General features: G+C 34.2%; 1 long non-coding RNA gene across 1 annotated transcript; it reads left to right on the forward strand.

Moving 5' to 3' along the window:
• The first annotated feature begins 5696 nt into the window (after nucleotides 1–5696).
• LOC108374158 (uncharacterized) lies at nucleotides 5697–17237 on the forward strand. The gene is made up of 3 exons (XR_001849026.1): nucleotides 5697–5707; nucleotides 15395–15399; nucleotides 17162–17237. It is a non-coding gene; the product is annotated as an uncharacterized LOC108374158 (long non-coding RNA).
• The last annotated feature ends 561 nt before the right edge of the window (nucleotides 17238–17798 follow it).

Below are 17798 nucleotides of genomic sequence, written 5' to 3' on the forward strand. Positions count from 1 at the left end.
ATTTATAATATTCTTATTTTTCGTCTGAAAATTATTAGAAATATCAATTTTGAGTGAATTGTCTTCAGTAGTTACTAAAATATCGCAGTTTTCGTATTTCTGGAAATTACCGTTATATGGGAAGACGGCGTGGTTACTGTCCGATTTCACCCATTTTCAATACCAACCTACCTTGGATTAACAGAAACCTACGTACCAAATTTCGTAGAGATATCTCAATTTTTGCTCGAGTTATCGTGTACACGGGCGGACGGACAGACGGACAGACGGACGGACAGACAGACATGGATTAATCGATTTCTCTATTCATTCTGAGCATATATGTATACATTTGTCTATATCTATCTCGATTCGTTTTGGCTGTTACAAACAACCGTTATGTGGACAAAATTAATATACCCTTGTGCATAAGTGCGCTCGGGCATAAAAATTTGTTTTCATTAAAAATTTTATAACTTTTGAACCGTTAAGAAAAGTTATAAAAAAGGGATAAAGGATTTCCAGGCATATTCTTGTAGGGAATTAAATTCTCTAAAAAATTACCGAGAAATTGGCTGTCTTAGAGACGATTAAAAGTATTAAATATGTTAATATACCCTGCAGGGAAACCGCGGGCTAGTGAATCAAATTTCTAGTTCCGTACTAGGCCTTTATCGCCAAAAAGGATCTATTCCGATGGGAACTAGATCCCCACCAGTCCAAAATCGGCGAAAAGGCGTACTTTTAAAAATCTAATTTTTTCTTTCTTGGGACCGTCTGGAATATACGAAATAACAGCGAGCGCCTCTGCAAACTCAGCTACAGCTAAAGGTATGTGAACGTACATTTCTTCATTCAAACAAATTTAATTTCAAATTGAAAACACATTTCTTCCAAAATAACTTAAAATCGCGCTACGGATGAGCCAAAAAGATTGAAAAATCATGATACTTTTTTCTTTCGTCTGTCGATTTTGGAACTGGTTCGGAACTATAGAATTTAGGTCTAGTTCGGAACTATCGAAAAAGGGATGCAGCCGGGAGCAATTGAGACTTCCTAGGACATCGCCATGTTAAATTCGCCAGTTGCTTGCATGCAAAAGAGATTTATCGCGAAACAGTGCTGGGTCTAAATGTACTAGAAGCGCACCAGTTCAGAACTAGAGATTTTCCCCACAGGGTATTGCTGAGCGAGGTATAGCGTTGATACAAAATTATAATGGAACCTTGGCGAAAGACGAAGAACGAAAGCAATTTATTTTGCAAGTAATATAATTACAATTAAATAATTTAAAACGTAATTTTTAAGCAAAAAACACAAGCGACTTCAATTCTCATATAAAAATTTAGGAGTACCGTTAATTTTTTCATGATCCAACGATCGAATATCTAAACCCAATTAGTATGGGACCGCATGTGAGACACTACCTTTCCGATAGAAAAATAATTATCGAAATCGGTGTAGGTGGTCGAATGTGTGCGGTAACATACCAAAAAATATATTCCGACGAATTGATGGCCTTCTTTTTTAAGTCGGTTAAAAATAAATATTCAAAATTTGTTAATATGTGGCGGTCTTATAATTAATTGTTTGACTTGTGTTTAGAGAAACTTTGAATTGTTTATTTATTCGTTATTTATGTGTTAAAATAAATACAATTTTTTTTTGTGTTTTCAATGTGGAGAATTTATCCTCCTGGAATGTTAAAATATTCTGGCCGCCTTAATAAAGGGCAACCTACATACCAAATCTCGCTGAGATTTCTCGAGTTATCATGTACACGGACAGACTTATTTATATTTTTTCTTGATTTTATTTGCATACCACTGCGTAATAACAAGTAAGAACGACATTACGGCAACTTTTTTTTTGTAATGATCTATTTTGAGTTGTGATTTCTTACTGCATTACTCAATTTTCATAAAAAGTGGACTTAGCACGTTTGCACACTAAGCCAATCATATCTATGTATATATGTAAATACCTTTGATTCAGGGGTGCGCCCAGGTATATTTTAGGGGGGTTTTATATTTCTGAAGATATATCACCAGAAAATACCGAAAATGTATTCATTCATGCATTTTTATGTACAGTAATTAATAAATTCAGTATTAAAAAGTTTTAAAGTTTCATAAATTGCACTTTATTTACATAAAATTAACAAAGAGCTCAAACATTTTTAACCGACTTTAGAAGGGGAGGTTATCAACTCGTCGGAATATTTTTTTTTTTATGTAGGTATGCTACCGCATAACTTTGGACCACGTGAACTGATTTCAATAATTCTTTTTATAACCGAGCGCACTTGTGCACAAGGGTATATTAATTTTGTTCACATAACGGTTGTTTGTAACAGCCAAAACGAATCGAGATAGATATAGACAAATGTGTACATATATGCTCAGAATGAATACAGAAATCGATTAAGACATGTCTGTCTGTCCGTCCGTCTGTCCGTCCGTCCGTGTACACGATAACTCAAGCAAAGAATGAGATATCTCAACGAATTTGGTATATAAGTTTCCGTTAATCCAAGGTAGGTTCGTATTGAAAATGGGCGAAATCGGACAATAACCACGCCCACATCCCATATAACGGTAATTTGCGGAAATACGAAAACTGCGATATTTTAGTAACTACTGAAGATTATTCACTCAAAATTGATATTTACAACAATTTTTGGATCAAAAATAAGAATGTTATAAACTTTTGAAAAATGGGCGTAGCCACGCCTACTTATGGTTACATGTGTATATCTTGGCAACCGCTGCACCAATTTATTCCAAACTTGGCACAGTTGTTGGCGTTGATACAGCATACTAAATGGCCGAGAATGTAAAAAATCGGACAATAACCACGCCCACATCCCATATAACGGTAATTTAGAGAAATACAAAATCTTCGATAAGTCAATAAATATTAAAGCTTATTTATTCAAAATTGATACTTGCAACAATTCTTTACCAAGAAATACGATTATGGTAATATTTTGGACAATGGGCGTGGCACCGCCCACTTATGATCACATATATATGTATCGGTAACTGTTCTACCAATTTGTACCAATTCGGTATGGTTATTGTGCTTGCCACATAAAAGCAAAGCGTTGAAAATTATTGAAATCGGACTAAAATTACGGCCGCTTTTCATATAACGGTAAATTTCAGAAATGCTTGAAACTGCAATATTTCGAAATTTAGGGACGCTAATTTACTCAAAATTGATACACCCCGGCCTTGCGCCGGGTATTTAATGTTCGGCTCCGCCCGAGCTTAGACTTTCTTACTTGTTTTTATTGGAACGATGGTATCTCAAGGGTCGTCACGTAATATTTTTTAGATCCGATGATTGGATCATGAAAAAATTAACGGTACTCCTAAATTTGTATATGAGAATTGAAGTCGGTTGTGTTGTTTCCTTAAAAACTACTTGTTAAATAAAAGGTTCTATAAACTCAAAATGCGCTCAACTTTCAAAAGTACCTAATACAAAATTTTAAAAAAGATATTCAATAAAAATAAATTTATTTATTCGCTGAAATTTTTACACTTTTATGTTCATTTTCCTCGATTTCTGGTTTATAGTTTTCGGTAAAATTAATTGCTTTCATGGAATTTTTACACTTTTATATACATTTTCCTCGATTTCTGTTTGTGGTTTTCGATAGAGATGGTGATTTGTGGTTCGATAGAGATGGTGATTTCTCACGGTTGTCCCACTTCTTTTAATATTTCGAATGCCGAAAAAATAACCTGAACTCTCAAGAAAAACAATACATTCATATAAAACGACGCACAAGAAATGGAAAAGAAATTTTCTTCCACGAATATTACTTAAATCAGTTTGCAGCTCTCAAGAAAAATATTTACAGCATAAGCAAAGCGCTTTTTTTGAAGCAACAGAAATTATAATAAATATTTCTTATGATTTCCTTGAGAGCTGGATTCAAAGCTTTAAGATACAGAATTTACTTCAGGCTATTACCTTTAGGGGGGGGTTTGAACCCCAAAACCCACCCCCTGTGTGTGCTAAAGCTTTGATTATTCATTTTGGGGTTACTCAGATAGTCGGAACTTATACCAGGTAAAGGCATTAATCTTCTGCTTAAATATATGTGTTTGAATATGGACACAAAGCCATCTTTGGCGTGTAGTGATAAAGGAACTCTCGGCATCGCTCACTCGCCCGCTGTGACATCAATTCGAATGAACGTGGCGCGAGCATTGCTTTTCTCCCTGGTGCCCTAAGATGCTTGCCTGCGCAAGCAGTTGTTCTGCAGTCAGCCTGTGCTGTTATCGTTACTATCGTTTTTTCTGATGTAATTTAATGTTATTTCCATTTAAACAAATAAAAAACCTTGTGTCTTAATCTTTGGAGTTTGTTGCGTATTCATACCAGCAGGCAATAACAAGCGCCGTGGTTGCTTCTCGTAGTTTATTGTTGTTGTTATCATTTCGGTTGCAGTGGCTATTGTGCGACGACCATTTTCAATATTTATGCGCGCTATATGTGTCCAGTATCAACACACAAATGCCCGCATTCACTTGCCTTCTCAAAAGCAATAAGAAAAGCTCGCACTAAACACCAAAGGATGTTGGGGCCACAGCGCGCAGAAAAGGACTTAAATTTATTTCTTCATTTGCATATTTTAAGGGGTACGCAGTTAAATTTATTTGTTCTGTTCAATATTCATTGTTGGCAATACCAAATGCTTAAATAATGTTGCGACGCCGCAGTGGAGGTCCTCCGACTTCTCAGTTCCCTGATGCGACTTTATCACAGACTAGACGAATGATTCTGACTTGCATTGCCTTGTAATTGTCTAGTGCGATCAGTGAAATTGTTACTGAGTTTGTTATTAGTTTTGGTGAACTGCATCGCAGCCTCGCCGGACGTTGCAGAAGCTAACTTCACGATGATAAATTTACTGTTGTTGCTGGCAACTTTGAAAACGTTTTAATTAAATTAAATCTACCAATGGTTTACATTTGCTTGCTCTGCTGAGCCATATTATAAATTTCCCTTTCTTGGGTATAGTGAAATTTAAAGGAGCACATGTAAGCTCCATTCATTCGCAGCATTGTTGCCCGCACTTAGTGCACCATGTATAATCTATAGTCGTATTTTTGTACTTTCCAGTAACTAAATTTCTGAGTGTAAGTCAGCATTTGCTCTCAATGAGAAAGACATGCAATAATGTAAGAAAACGAAAAACCAGCAAGAAGTTGCAAGTTTTATTAAAAGCTGATTAATTTGTTGCAATTTGCTAAGATTAATAGTATTTCCTATCTTATTATATGTATATTTAAATAGGTTAAATTTGTCAATTTCAACTATAAAGGCCCACAAAACAATTGTTTTGTTAGTGTGAGTTGCGCTAAGCATCGTGCCATCACCTGTTTTTCTTACTGGTAAAAATTTATTCCGAAAAATCCAATAAAACTTGCAAGTTAACCTCCATTTTCGCTGTCTCGCAGGTGATTATGACCCGTCAGGTAGCCAACAAGCAACTTGATATAGGCTCTGTTCAGAAGATGTATATTTTTCCTATCGAAAGGATAACCAAGAAGTCTGGCCTGTCAAAGGCCCTCTCCCTAGTACTTACTGCGTTCTGAGTTTACCCACGTTTCTATTTTAAGCTTCGAGGAGGAACAACAGAGTCCGCAAAACAGTTCCAACCCCACAAGTACATAAGATGAGCAGTGTTGATATTTGAGATTTTTAAATTGTACTAAATTAATGAAAATAGTGTAAGTTTTTGAGCTTAATTGTACTTTTCGCCATTTGCGTCAATACCATTGCCTCAATTTTTCGCTTATCCGAAAAACACATATTTTTGTCTACTGCAGGGTGTTTATTGTTCAATTCATTGTACAGCTTCAGTTGTTGTAGACTTAATTTAATGTAACTTATCATTGTGATCTCTTCATTATATTCCAAATTTATAAAACTACACCCCCCGATAAAATAATATAGTAACTCGGTTTGGGCTATTTATTTTATTTTTCTCAAATAACTTTTAATTATTTGTTTTAGAAAAGTATAGCTTATTGTCTAACGAAAATAAACCCACATTTAAAAATTAAAAAAAAAATTGAACATACCCTATATGGAAGAAAATTTAAAAATGTTTACCCACAAAATTTCTACAAATCCTGGATTTATTTTTATGGTTTCTATCAGACAGTGAGCTATACTTTTATAAAAATATAATTAAAATTAATTTGACAAATAATAAAATAAAATAAACAGCCCAAGCCGGGCATTGTCACGCAAACTATATTTTCAAGCAGGTGAAGGTGGACAGTAACTTAAATTTAAAAGGACTAAGAATCAAACTGCCAGCGAAAGTTAGAGCGTTGGGTTCAAAAGTATTTTTGGTGTTAAAATTAAATTATTACTGCGCCTAAAAATATGTAGAAAAATGTTTATTTTAGCGTATTAATAATGCCAACTGCAAAAGCAAGAAGCCACTAAGTTACACGGCATTAAACTGCATAGGGGAAATGCCCAAAACAAAGAATGTATATATTTCTTATTATACTAGTATTATAGATTTTGAGACGAGAAACACGATTCCACTGTTCGAAATTCGAAAAAAAATGTCAATCTCTCAATTTGAAAAATGCATTATATATTGCATTTTTTATGATTTGCATGCAGTTGTGCATGCGTGCGTACAAAATTTTTGATTCTCATTGCCCTCCCCCCCCTATATGTGGGGAAATCTTTTGAGATGGGGACATTTTGCGTACGGCGAGGGTGGAAAATAGTAAAATCAATCAGAAACGTAGTTGATCTATGAAAGTATTGCATAGTGGTAAATATTCAATTCAACTATGCTAGGGCTGCCAGGCGTCCTGGTTTTCCCGGATTTGTCCTGATTTAAACAAATTGTCCTGGTGTCCTGGTCCATACTTAAATTGTCCCGGTTTTTTATTGAAGGTCAATACAGACACCCATCTAATTTTTAGCAATTTTTTTCTTTGAAAAGTAGGTTAAGCTTTCTGTCATTAGTAATCAAAAATCGATAATAAAACATTTTTTCTAACATGTTGAACAATATCTGGTGAGTTTACCTTCTGTCTGTTTAGTGTATATGATTGAAATTTAATTTTGTATCTTCAGCCAAATGCCACAAAAAGTTCAAGTTCCTGAACAGGTACACGGCTAAGGGGTCACACATACGAGGCAGTAGATAGTTTCAGGAGTTAAAATCTCTTCTAAAAGGCTTTTCTGAAAGTGCTTTCACTACTCAGAGAAGAGCTTCCAGAAGGGCTTTTGTAGGACGTACTTCTAAAGGCCTTTTGAAGAAGTTATTTTAAAGCTGTTTTTATTTCAAAAAAGCATATGTAGTTCTTTAAGGAATTTAAATATTTAAGGTTCGGATAAAATATGTTTTTGCGAGACTTAAATGCTTATTAAATGCTTATTATAATGCTAAATAATATAAACATATACTTAAGTACATTCACGTAAATTGTAAATAGGAAAATCCTTTCTAGGAAGCATGCAGGGAAGCACTTTTTCATCCCTTATTGGGTAAGTCTTTTAGAATGGCTTCACTTCCATGGCTGCCTACCATGATCATGAAGCGCATTGTAACTAGGATATGTGGAAATTTGCTAATGGTGCTAAGGCAAGCATTCAAGGTCACGTTAAAAGCGCCAAACATTTTCCAAGTTCCGTCACCGTCAAGATAAATTTGTTCTTTTATGATTTAAAAAAAAAATCAGAACTTGAGCATTTCATCATCATCAATCATTCAGCTCTATGAATTGTGCCACAAAACTACATTGCTTATAATTTCAGAAAATACTTCAAAATAATGCAACGCCAGAACCAAAGAAACTGTATTTATAGGGAATAAGTGTCCTGGTCGATGGGTTCAAGATTATGGCAGCCCTAAACTACGCACATATTAAAATAAAGCGTTCGTTTTGAAAAAGCATTTGTGAAGTGAATAATCAAGATAAAAACCAAAGAAACAAAATATTTAACTTGCATGTTGCCTGCAATAGCATTCGAACCCTGACCCTCTGGAAATCAACAAATTGTTGCTAGACCGCCAGCCATATAAATGTGGTTTCAAATGTTGAATTTCAATCAATACCACAGCATGCGGTTAGTGCATTTGTACTATGTATGTACGAATGTGTGTTGTCACCGCTCTGCATGCTTCCCTGCTGGAAATGTATCTGACTATAAGTTAACTTGAAGTTGATTAGGAAAGAACTAAAGGCAAATATGTATGTATTATTTGTATATTTTCTTTGAGGAAAGCTAACTCTATTTCTATGGCGATGGCCACGAAACAGTGAAGGGTGGTTACCTCTGCATTTGATGTCAAATAACTTGTAACTAACTACTTTTGGACATAAAATATCAATAAGAAGAAAAATCTTCTTCTTACTCTTATTTATTTTATTTTATTACATTTTATATTTGTTTACATATTCTGCTGTAGGTGGTCCCATTATTGACCTCCGTCAGACATACGACAATATAAATTGTGGATCTTCCTTTTATTTGTCCTTATATCGAAAGTATTTGTGACGTGCAGAGAGAAAGTGTGTTCAAAGTAATATTTGTTGTTAAACAATCTCCCGATTACGTCTGCATTTCTCCTGCATTACTTTTCAAGTACCTTCAAGTTACCTTTTTGTAGCTAACCACAAGTTATATATTATAGAAATCTCGCAAAAAAGCTAACTCCAAGTTGGTTCTTTTTTATCAATTGATACATTTTTCTGCAGGGTTGGTATACATACATATGTATATGTACACTTACGTAGATATACTTAGATGCGTCCGTGCTAAATTTTGGTATGAAAATATTATTTTTAAATACGAACATTTTTAAACGATACACTGAGAGAAATAATGCATAGTAAAAATGAATACTTTATATTTGATTATCGTTTGAAAATGTTCTTATTTAAAAATAATACTTTCATACAACGCACGTATTTGACTGTTCACATCTGAGTATGTATATGTAAGTGTACATACGCACCCCTATCATGCAGAGCGCCGCTCTGAGAGCGGTGACAACACACACACTTGCTAACGAAGTAATACCGAAGTAAGTACTGTAGATTAAAACTGGTATATTTATAATAATAATAGATTGGCGCTTACACATATGTTAGTGTTTGGCCGAGCTTCTCCTCCGATTTGTGGCGTGCGCCTTGATATTGTCACACAAAGGTTGTATACTGGTATATTTAGAGGAAGATAAATCGAATCGCAACAAACGAAAAAATGAATATATACTCTTTTAAATTCAGTGCTGCTACAGCTTTGAATATTTCAAATTATTTCATGTTCTAACTATCTATGAGAAAGAGAAGAAGAGCACTAAAAAAAGCACTAGGCACTAAACAATTTTTTTTGCCGTTTTAATTTTCAAAAAGCACCAAATCTAGTGCTTAAAGCGCCAAGTTGGCAACTATGACACACATACATAGTACATACATGTTTATCCGTACAAATCGCGTGCTGTGGTGTTGATGGATATTCAACATTTGAAAGAAAATTTATATTTCTGGGTGTAGCTTAGTGCGCAAAGATGCTTGCCACAAGTTGTTGATATCCGGAGATGGTCGGGTTCGAATTCCACAGCAGGCAACATGCAAATTAATTTTTTTTTAGGTTTTGTCTTGATTATTCACTTCACGGATGCTTTTTCAGTACGAACGCGGTCATTTTAATATGCGCGTAATTGAAATGAATATTTACCAATAGACAGTACTTTCGTTGACGTTTATAGTAAGATCAATTACGTTTCTATTTGATTTTAATATTTTTTTCCCTCAGTGTAATTATAACTATTATAATCAAACATAAAGTATTCATTTTTACCATGCATTATTTCCCTCAGTGTACTGGCATATTGTTGCCGCCACAAAGCAGCTGCACTGCCAAGTGCTGTTTCTATAGCTTCGTTATTACTACTATTTATTTTTATGCATAACAAAACCAACGTTTTAAATGACTAATTTACTTGCAACAATCGAGAAAATCAGGAAATTTCTAGTGCAACTTGCATTAAATCTACTTTTTACCAATGTTTAACTTCTTGCGCGATATGACCTACAGCTTGGGGTTTTTAGGCGTTCATTTGTACGTTATGAGGAATAAAAAGGGAGGTATTAAACAAATATTCCAGTTACCAAACGCGAGAAAAAAGCTTCTCACACTGTAACTTAATTTCGCGTATTTTATTAAAATCGTGAATTTTTTTGTGATAGTAGTTGAGCGGTACTTATTTTTCATTTGTGGGTATAAAATATACCTCTTTACTTCTTCAGAAGAATAATCCTACACCGAGGGAAACATATTAAAATCAAATAGAAACGTAATTGATCTTACTATAAACGTCAACGAAAGTACTGTATATTGGTAAATATTCAATTCAATTACGCGCATATTAAAATTACCGCGTTCGTACTGAAAAAGCATCCGTGAAGTGAATAATTAAGGCAAAAACTAAGAAAAAAAATTTTTATTTGCATGTTCCCTGCAGTGGAATTCGAACCCGACCATCTCCGGATATCAACAACTTGTGGCAAGAATCTTTGCGCACTCAGCTACACATATAAATTTGCTTTCAAATGTTGAATATCCATCAACACCACAGCACGCGATTTGTACCACAGTATATACAGTAATAAACCTTTTTGAGTACTCCTCGGGGGTAAAATCTGATCAGGGTTGATAATGAGAAGGATAATGAATTTTGTTGATTCAGAGTTGTATACAAAATTATTCTGGTATGAAAGGGAGCAAAAACCGTACTTTGGCAGAGTGGCACAAGTCATGACTGTGTAATAGTGCCCGAAACTATTGCAAAAGAGTAAAAACATTGCAAATTTTTGTGTATTATTATAGATACTAGTATAGATTATCATAGTTCAGTGTATAATTTGTTATATTACACCGCACATGATAATGAACTGTTAAATGTTGAAAACGCTTGTAACTTGTAGATCACTCAAACTTGGGTGTGCTTAAAGGACTGTCTGGGCGGATGTGCTGGCAGTCATTGAGACCTGTATAGCTATAAAAACCTTGTTTTTTTTAATAAAGGCTTAAATATATTCGGAAATTTAGAATTTGGCTTGATAAATTCACAAAATTTACGGTTTTCATAAATAATTTAATCTTACAATGGACTTTTTTTTATTTTAAACTTACATTTAAGAAAACTCCATTCAATGCTATAATTACGATTTGAGTTTTCCAGTTTATAAAACACAAGCGTTATTTATGTACCTAACTATTGATATTATTCTTCATTACGCATGAATATCAGCATACATTAAAGATGAATATTATACTTAGGCTGTGTGCGAGTTTACCTAAATTTTAGTACCTAAACTAATATTCCACTGGGAATTTCCAGCACTGATACAATTTAGGGAAACAGCTGCTAAAACTGTGCGAGTTCGTTCGACAACCTAAATTGTTTATTTTGGCATTGTTGCTTTTAATAAATGTATCTATAAAATGAATAATTTTGCGATAGCTTTGGGACTATTTAACAATATAATAAATTTGCAACAGAAAAGGAGAATGTTCCATCCTGGCATCTATAAAAGGATCCGTTTGCTCTTCTGACCCTGCGAAATAATATACATCCATCGAATTACACATATACTTATCTGAATGCAAAAATCAAATAAATTTATATTTACATCTTTCTGAATATTTTCTTTTTTGTGCCATAGCAATGATAAAAATTATTTAAAACATCAAAAAATCGTTGTTCACTTAGGGCCGGTTACTCAATGTCTGGTTAACACTAATCTGCGGTTAAACATCGTTATCGACGTCTTCGACTCCATGCATATAACAGGGAGTCGGTAACGTCGATAACTAAGTTTAACCGGAGATAAGTGTTAACCAGAAATTGAGTAACCGGCCCTTAATCGCTCGCTCAAATATATTTGACTGTTCAATTTAGGTTGAAAAGTATGCTCGCAGAAAATCTAAACTGTTCCTATTCACTGCGTTACCGACACTTTCCAGTGATTTAGGATTTTTCTCTATTTAGGTAGCAATTTAGACGAACTCGCACACAGCCTTAACCTACATTTTGTTCATAAAAAAACACATAATTGTGTATATTTTATCCTCGAAATGTACTGTTGTCACCGCTCTCAGAGCAGCGCTCTGCATGCTTGGGGTGCGTGTGCATATACATACTCAGATGTGAACAGTCAAATACGTGCGTAATAAATTTTGTATGAAAATATTATTTTTAAATACGAACATTTTTAAACGATAATCAAATATAAAGTATTCATTTTTACTATGCATTATTTCCCTCAGTGTAGGATAAAGGACAAGGTGCTACTTCACATTTCTGAAATATTGTCTTGAGAAAGCGCGTAACCAAAGCGTAACTTCTTACTTAATAATAGTTTTTCGTTGAACACAAACAATTAAAGGAAAAAAAATGTATATGACCTGGTGTAATATTTTGCGTTTCTGTATTTGAGTCTGTATAAAAAATGCTCGCCTCTAAAAATTATTTTAATGGTCTGTACTGGATAATCCTTACTAATATTATGTATGCGAAAGTGAGTTGGTTTGTTTGTTACGCTTTCATGCTTTAACTACTTAACCGATCATAATGCAAAATCGCACACGGGTGTCATTTAGCTTTCATCTCGATTAGACAAAGGGGCGTGGGATCTGCCATACAAACGCAATTTTTCATACTGCTACCTCTGAAAGTTTTTGTGGTAGAGTACTGGAACTTGGCATGGAGATATGTATGAATATAAAATCATAACTATACTCGTGGAAAAATGTGGGTTATTTTAATGAGGAACCTCCCATATAGACTGAATCTATATATAAATACGCGCGGGGATGTCCAAGACATAAGATCTGCACCGTTCGCTCGATTTTCAAAAATTAGGTGTCAAATTAAAGCTCTTGCTCTTTAGATGTGCAAACATTTATTTTTTTAAAAAGAGTTGACACCTGTTGAACAACTGAACTCAAATTATTTAATAATCAATGCCATCAATTCCGCATCGTTCGTTCGATTTTCCAGAAAGAGATGTCAAATTAAAACGTTTCGACTGCGGATGTGCAATAGGGTTTTACTTTGTTGAAAAGAGCTGCCACCATTTAAAGAATTATATTCAAATTATTAAAATAATTAAGTCGCTTTTCACAAAATGTGTGTCAATTGAAAGGAGTTTCAAAAGCTTTGTTTCTTAACTTAACTATATCAGGGTTGCCACCTATTTAAAAAATCAAATTAAATTTGAATTAAAGAATTAGGTAAGAGACATATATATCAGCATATCGGCGCCAAACTATAAGGGTTTCAGAAGGTAGTAGTTTGAAAATGTTTTGAAGAAGGTTGCACCTGCTTGAAATACGAATTTAGTTAACATACATACATACATACACACATTTTACACAAGTTACATAGGTATGTGAAATATCAAAATACGGATGTCAAACTAAGAATATTTCTGAGGTGTTTGAAGAGGGTTGCCACCTGCTTAAAAAGTTAAATTCAAAATATCTAATAAGATAAACTAATTATTAAAACCTGGATCGAAGGGGGTTTGAAAAATGGGTATTTCTGAACTACATTTAGCGGGGTTGCCACATGTTTAAAAAATCAGATTCAACTTAATTCATCAGCTAATTAAAATATGTATCGCGACGAGGACGAAAGACGTTACGTGGCGAAGGAGAGTTTAGAGAGTTTTAGCTTGAAACTACTTTTGAAGAGGGTTGCCACCTGTTTGAAAAGTCGAATTTAGTTAACTATTACACAGGTTATATGAAATATTGTTGTAAAACGAGAGAGTGTTAAGAAATGATTAGTTTGAGAAATTTACATTTTTTGAGAGGTTTCCAGAGGGTTGCCATCTGTTTCAAAAGTTAAATTTAATTAATCTAATAAGTTAAATAAATTTTTAAAGGGTGGGTATCAATCGAAATGGGTTTGAAAACTCTTTATTTCTGACCTTTATTTAGGAGGGTTGCCATTTGTTTGAACAATCAAACTCAATTGAGTTCATCAGTTTATTAAAATAAATGTGTATTACAATGTCAGGCATGAAAGATTTAAGAAGATTTTAGTTTGAAAACAATTTTGAAAAGTNATCAGTTTATTAAAATAAATGTGTATTACAATGTCAGGCATGAAAGATTTTAGTTTGAAAACAATTTTGAAAAGCATTTCCACCTGTTTGAATCGATATCCTTTTGAAGTTCAGTTCTCAACTTCAGACCTGCATCGGGTTTTTTAGCACGAATTCGTTATTCCATTAGTATTTAGTAGTTAGTTAGTTAATTTACTGGGTGTAATAGAAACAGCAAGATCCATTGGCTATTCGACAAAGTGATCCCGTTTGTCTTCAATATAAAGACGAGGTACCATTATTTTGATAGCTAATTTATCAACACTCCAGCTTTTACTTTGCAATGCAATCTGTGCACAATTTATTTCCCTCAATACATCATTCCAAAAGCATAAGGTTATGTGCGCTACCTCTGGTGTCTAAATTTTGAACATATTTCATCAATTGCAGCCACAGTCCCATCGAAGTTTTCAGCCAACACTTTAACTGCACCATAATGAGCACTCCAAAGTGTTATTGAGAGCCTTTTAATGGATGCTTAGCTATGTTTAGGAAGCACTTCCCAGCGGCTGGTTTAAGCAGAAAAAAATGTAAAAATTGGCTCTTTTGTCTGAAAAATGTTGCACATGATACATTTTGCGCAAATGAGTGTTGACCACATAAATTAACTGAGTGATCTATGCAACTAAATTTAGTTGAAAGTTGACAACTAAGAGTTAAGATAAAAATAACATTGTGAGTTTGTAAACAGGAATTAGTAGAGGGAAGTTGCAGTGCTACTGTGATATAAGGTATTAAGGTAAGCGTTTCAATGGAGTAATATTAAAGAAATACTGACAGTGTAATAAAGTAAACATTTTTGCCATCAACTAAGTGTTTTATTTAACAATCCAATGATCAAACTCAAGGCAGAGTTTCAAAGTAATTAGTATATTCATAACAATAGATTACTTGCATTTAATATAGTATTGATAACTCTACTATGATTTTTTCAAACCTAAGTGACTTATAAGTGATAAACGTAGTGAATATTTGCATAAACTTTTATTTTTTGATGGTCGGGTGTCACCCCAAACAAGTGGCACCCGGTGCGGTCCGCCCCTGACGACCCACCATAGCTACCCCTGTAGGAAAACCCCGAACTGGTTAACCAAATTTGTAGTTCCGTACTAGATCTTTATCGCCAAAAACGAACGAGTCCGATAGTAACTAGATCGCCACCAGTTCAAAAGCGGCGATATGTGGTACTTTTAAAAAACAATTTTAGACATCTATATCTAAAATGACGAATTTAGAACTGGTTCAAAACTATAGAAAAAGGGATGCAGAACGAGCTAGATCTCATCTGGCGAATTTTGAACTAGTTCGAGACTACTGAAAAAGGGATGCAGCGGGGGGCTTGTTTACATTAAATAGATTTTTGCTTGGCGGGTTTTTCGTTCAAATACGCTTTCAGTCTGCACGTCGCAGATGCTTTTTCATAGTTTGGTAATACAAAACTAATATTTGTGTTAACATCTTAACATTATGGGACCTTCTGGAATATAACCAATAACAGTCAGCCCCTCTGCAAATTCAGCTACAGCCAAAGGTATGTAAACGTGTTTTCAAATGCAAAATTAAATTTACATTCATTCAAACAAATTTGATTTCAGATTGAAAGTACATTTCTCTGCAAAAAATTGAAAATTGCTACCATGGTAACCCAAAAAGAAAACATCTTGTTACTTTTTTCGTTTACAACTGGTTCGAAACTATAGAAAATGGGGTGCAAAGCGAACTAGATCCCATATGTCGAATTTAGGACTGGTTCTGAACTATGGAAAAGGTAATGCAGCGGGGACAATTTCCAATTCCTATGACATCGCTGTGTTAAATTCGCCAGTTGTTTGCATGCAAAAGAGATTTATCGCGAACTAGTAGTGGTTCTAAATGTACTAGAAGCGCCCCAGTTCAAAACTAAAGATTTTCCCCACAGGGACGCCACTGGTCGGGCGACCATATCATTCGACCGAAATCGGTCCGCCCATCGCATGAAATGTGCGCCTAGCGTGAGTTTCAGCATACATAAGTGTGAACTATCAAGGCGAACAGCACAATTTATCATAGAGAAGCTAAATAGTATATCTTGCGTATTGCTTTTTTTAAGAGGAATTAGAGTGGTTCATAAAAACACTATTTTTGGAAATTCATAAACGCTACATCAGAATATTGTTGTTTGTGATAAAGAAAGATACACGTATTTTTTATTTTCTAAAAAAAGTTTTTTTAGAGATCGCTATGGTCGTTTTTTTTATAAAAACACTAATGTTCTCAATTTTTTATTTTCGTGACATATTAAAATGCAGCTAAAAATGTGGTTTTTACATATAATTACTCTGGTATTATTGGGGAACATTCCCTTTATTATACACCTGTCTTGGACAGTTGTAATGGGCCTAGTTCCCGAAAATATGCTCTCGAAAAGACACTATTAAAATTAAAACGTTGATACTGAACGACTTATGCATTGTCATGGGCTGGAACTTCTTACCAGGGGGTTTCTCGGGTTTCTAATTAGGAATCTNCTAATTAGGAAGTCAGTTTTCCAAATTCAAAACGGCGGATCCAAATTGGCGATCCATTTTTTTTTTAATTTGGATTTGTTAGAAACCCGGCACTCGTATAGTTTTTGGGGTTCGCCGATTACGAATTTGAAGTCAATTTTTTTAAGTTTAAAATGGCGGATCCAATATGGCGATCAAATTAAAAATAATTACTACAATTAAAACGTTGATACTGAACGTTTTAAGCATTGTCAAGTGTTGAAACTAGTTTCCAGTGGGTTTCTGAGCTTGCTGATTATGAATGATGAATGAATGATGAATATGATCTGAGAAGAGGATATAAAGGCCTTTAAAATGGTGTATAATAATCTATTGTCTGACTGTACTTGTTGGGAATTTTTATCGAGTAAATTAAAAAAAGACCCATATTTCTTTTAATTTTTTTATTTTTTACCATCGATAATATCCACAATTTCAAAATATGTGGTACTATCCAAAATTAAATCTAGCTTAAAGATAGCTCATTTATTGCTATCGCGTAAAAATTGTCGAAGTTAGGCGACTTTTTTTAAATACGGTCTTGAATTTATATTTCAGATTTTTTGAGCACACATATAAATTCAAGGTCGTATATAAGAAAAGTCGCGTAACCTCGACAATTTTTGTGCGATTGCAATAAATTAGCTATCAGTTTCTTTAAAAATATATTTACTTTTGAATAGTACCACATATTTTGAAATTGTGGAAATTATCGATGGTCAATATTTAAAAAATTAAGAGAAATATGGGTTTTTGAAGTGAAACTTCTTTAGCGGCGGTTGGTTGGTTGGGAGTAAATTGGCAAATTCAGCGGAAATTGCACACGGATCTGGTTGGGACAGAAATGATGCAACGGAAGTGATTCAACGGAAATGGTGCAACGGAAATGATTGGGGCTGAAACAAGTTCTTCTTGTGTATATGCAATAGAAATGATGCAAAAGAAATGATGCAACGGAAATGGTGCAACGGAAATGGTTGGGGCTGAAACAACTGCTGCAATGTGTATGCATATGGTATAAATTTAACAAAAATTTGCTAACAAAAGGTTAAAGAATAACACTTAGAAAAAGACCAATACAAGAATGAAAGTAAAGGTGACTATGTACATAAAT

This window comes from Rhagoletis zephyria, unplaced genomic scaffold (genome assembly GCF_001687245.7).
Source record: "Rhagoletis zephyria isolate East Lansing unplaced genomic scaffold, Rhagoletis_zephyria_1.1 Rzeph_scaffold_07413, whole genome shotgun sequence".
Classification (NCBI taxonomy): Eukaryota; Metazoa; Arthropoda; class Insecta; order Diptera; family Tephritidae; genus Rhagoletis; species Rhagoletis zephyria.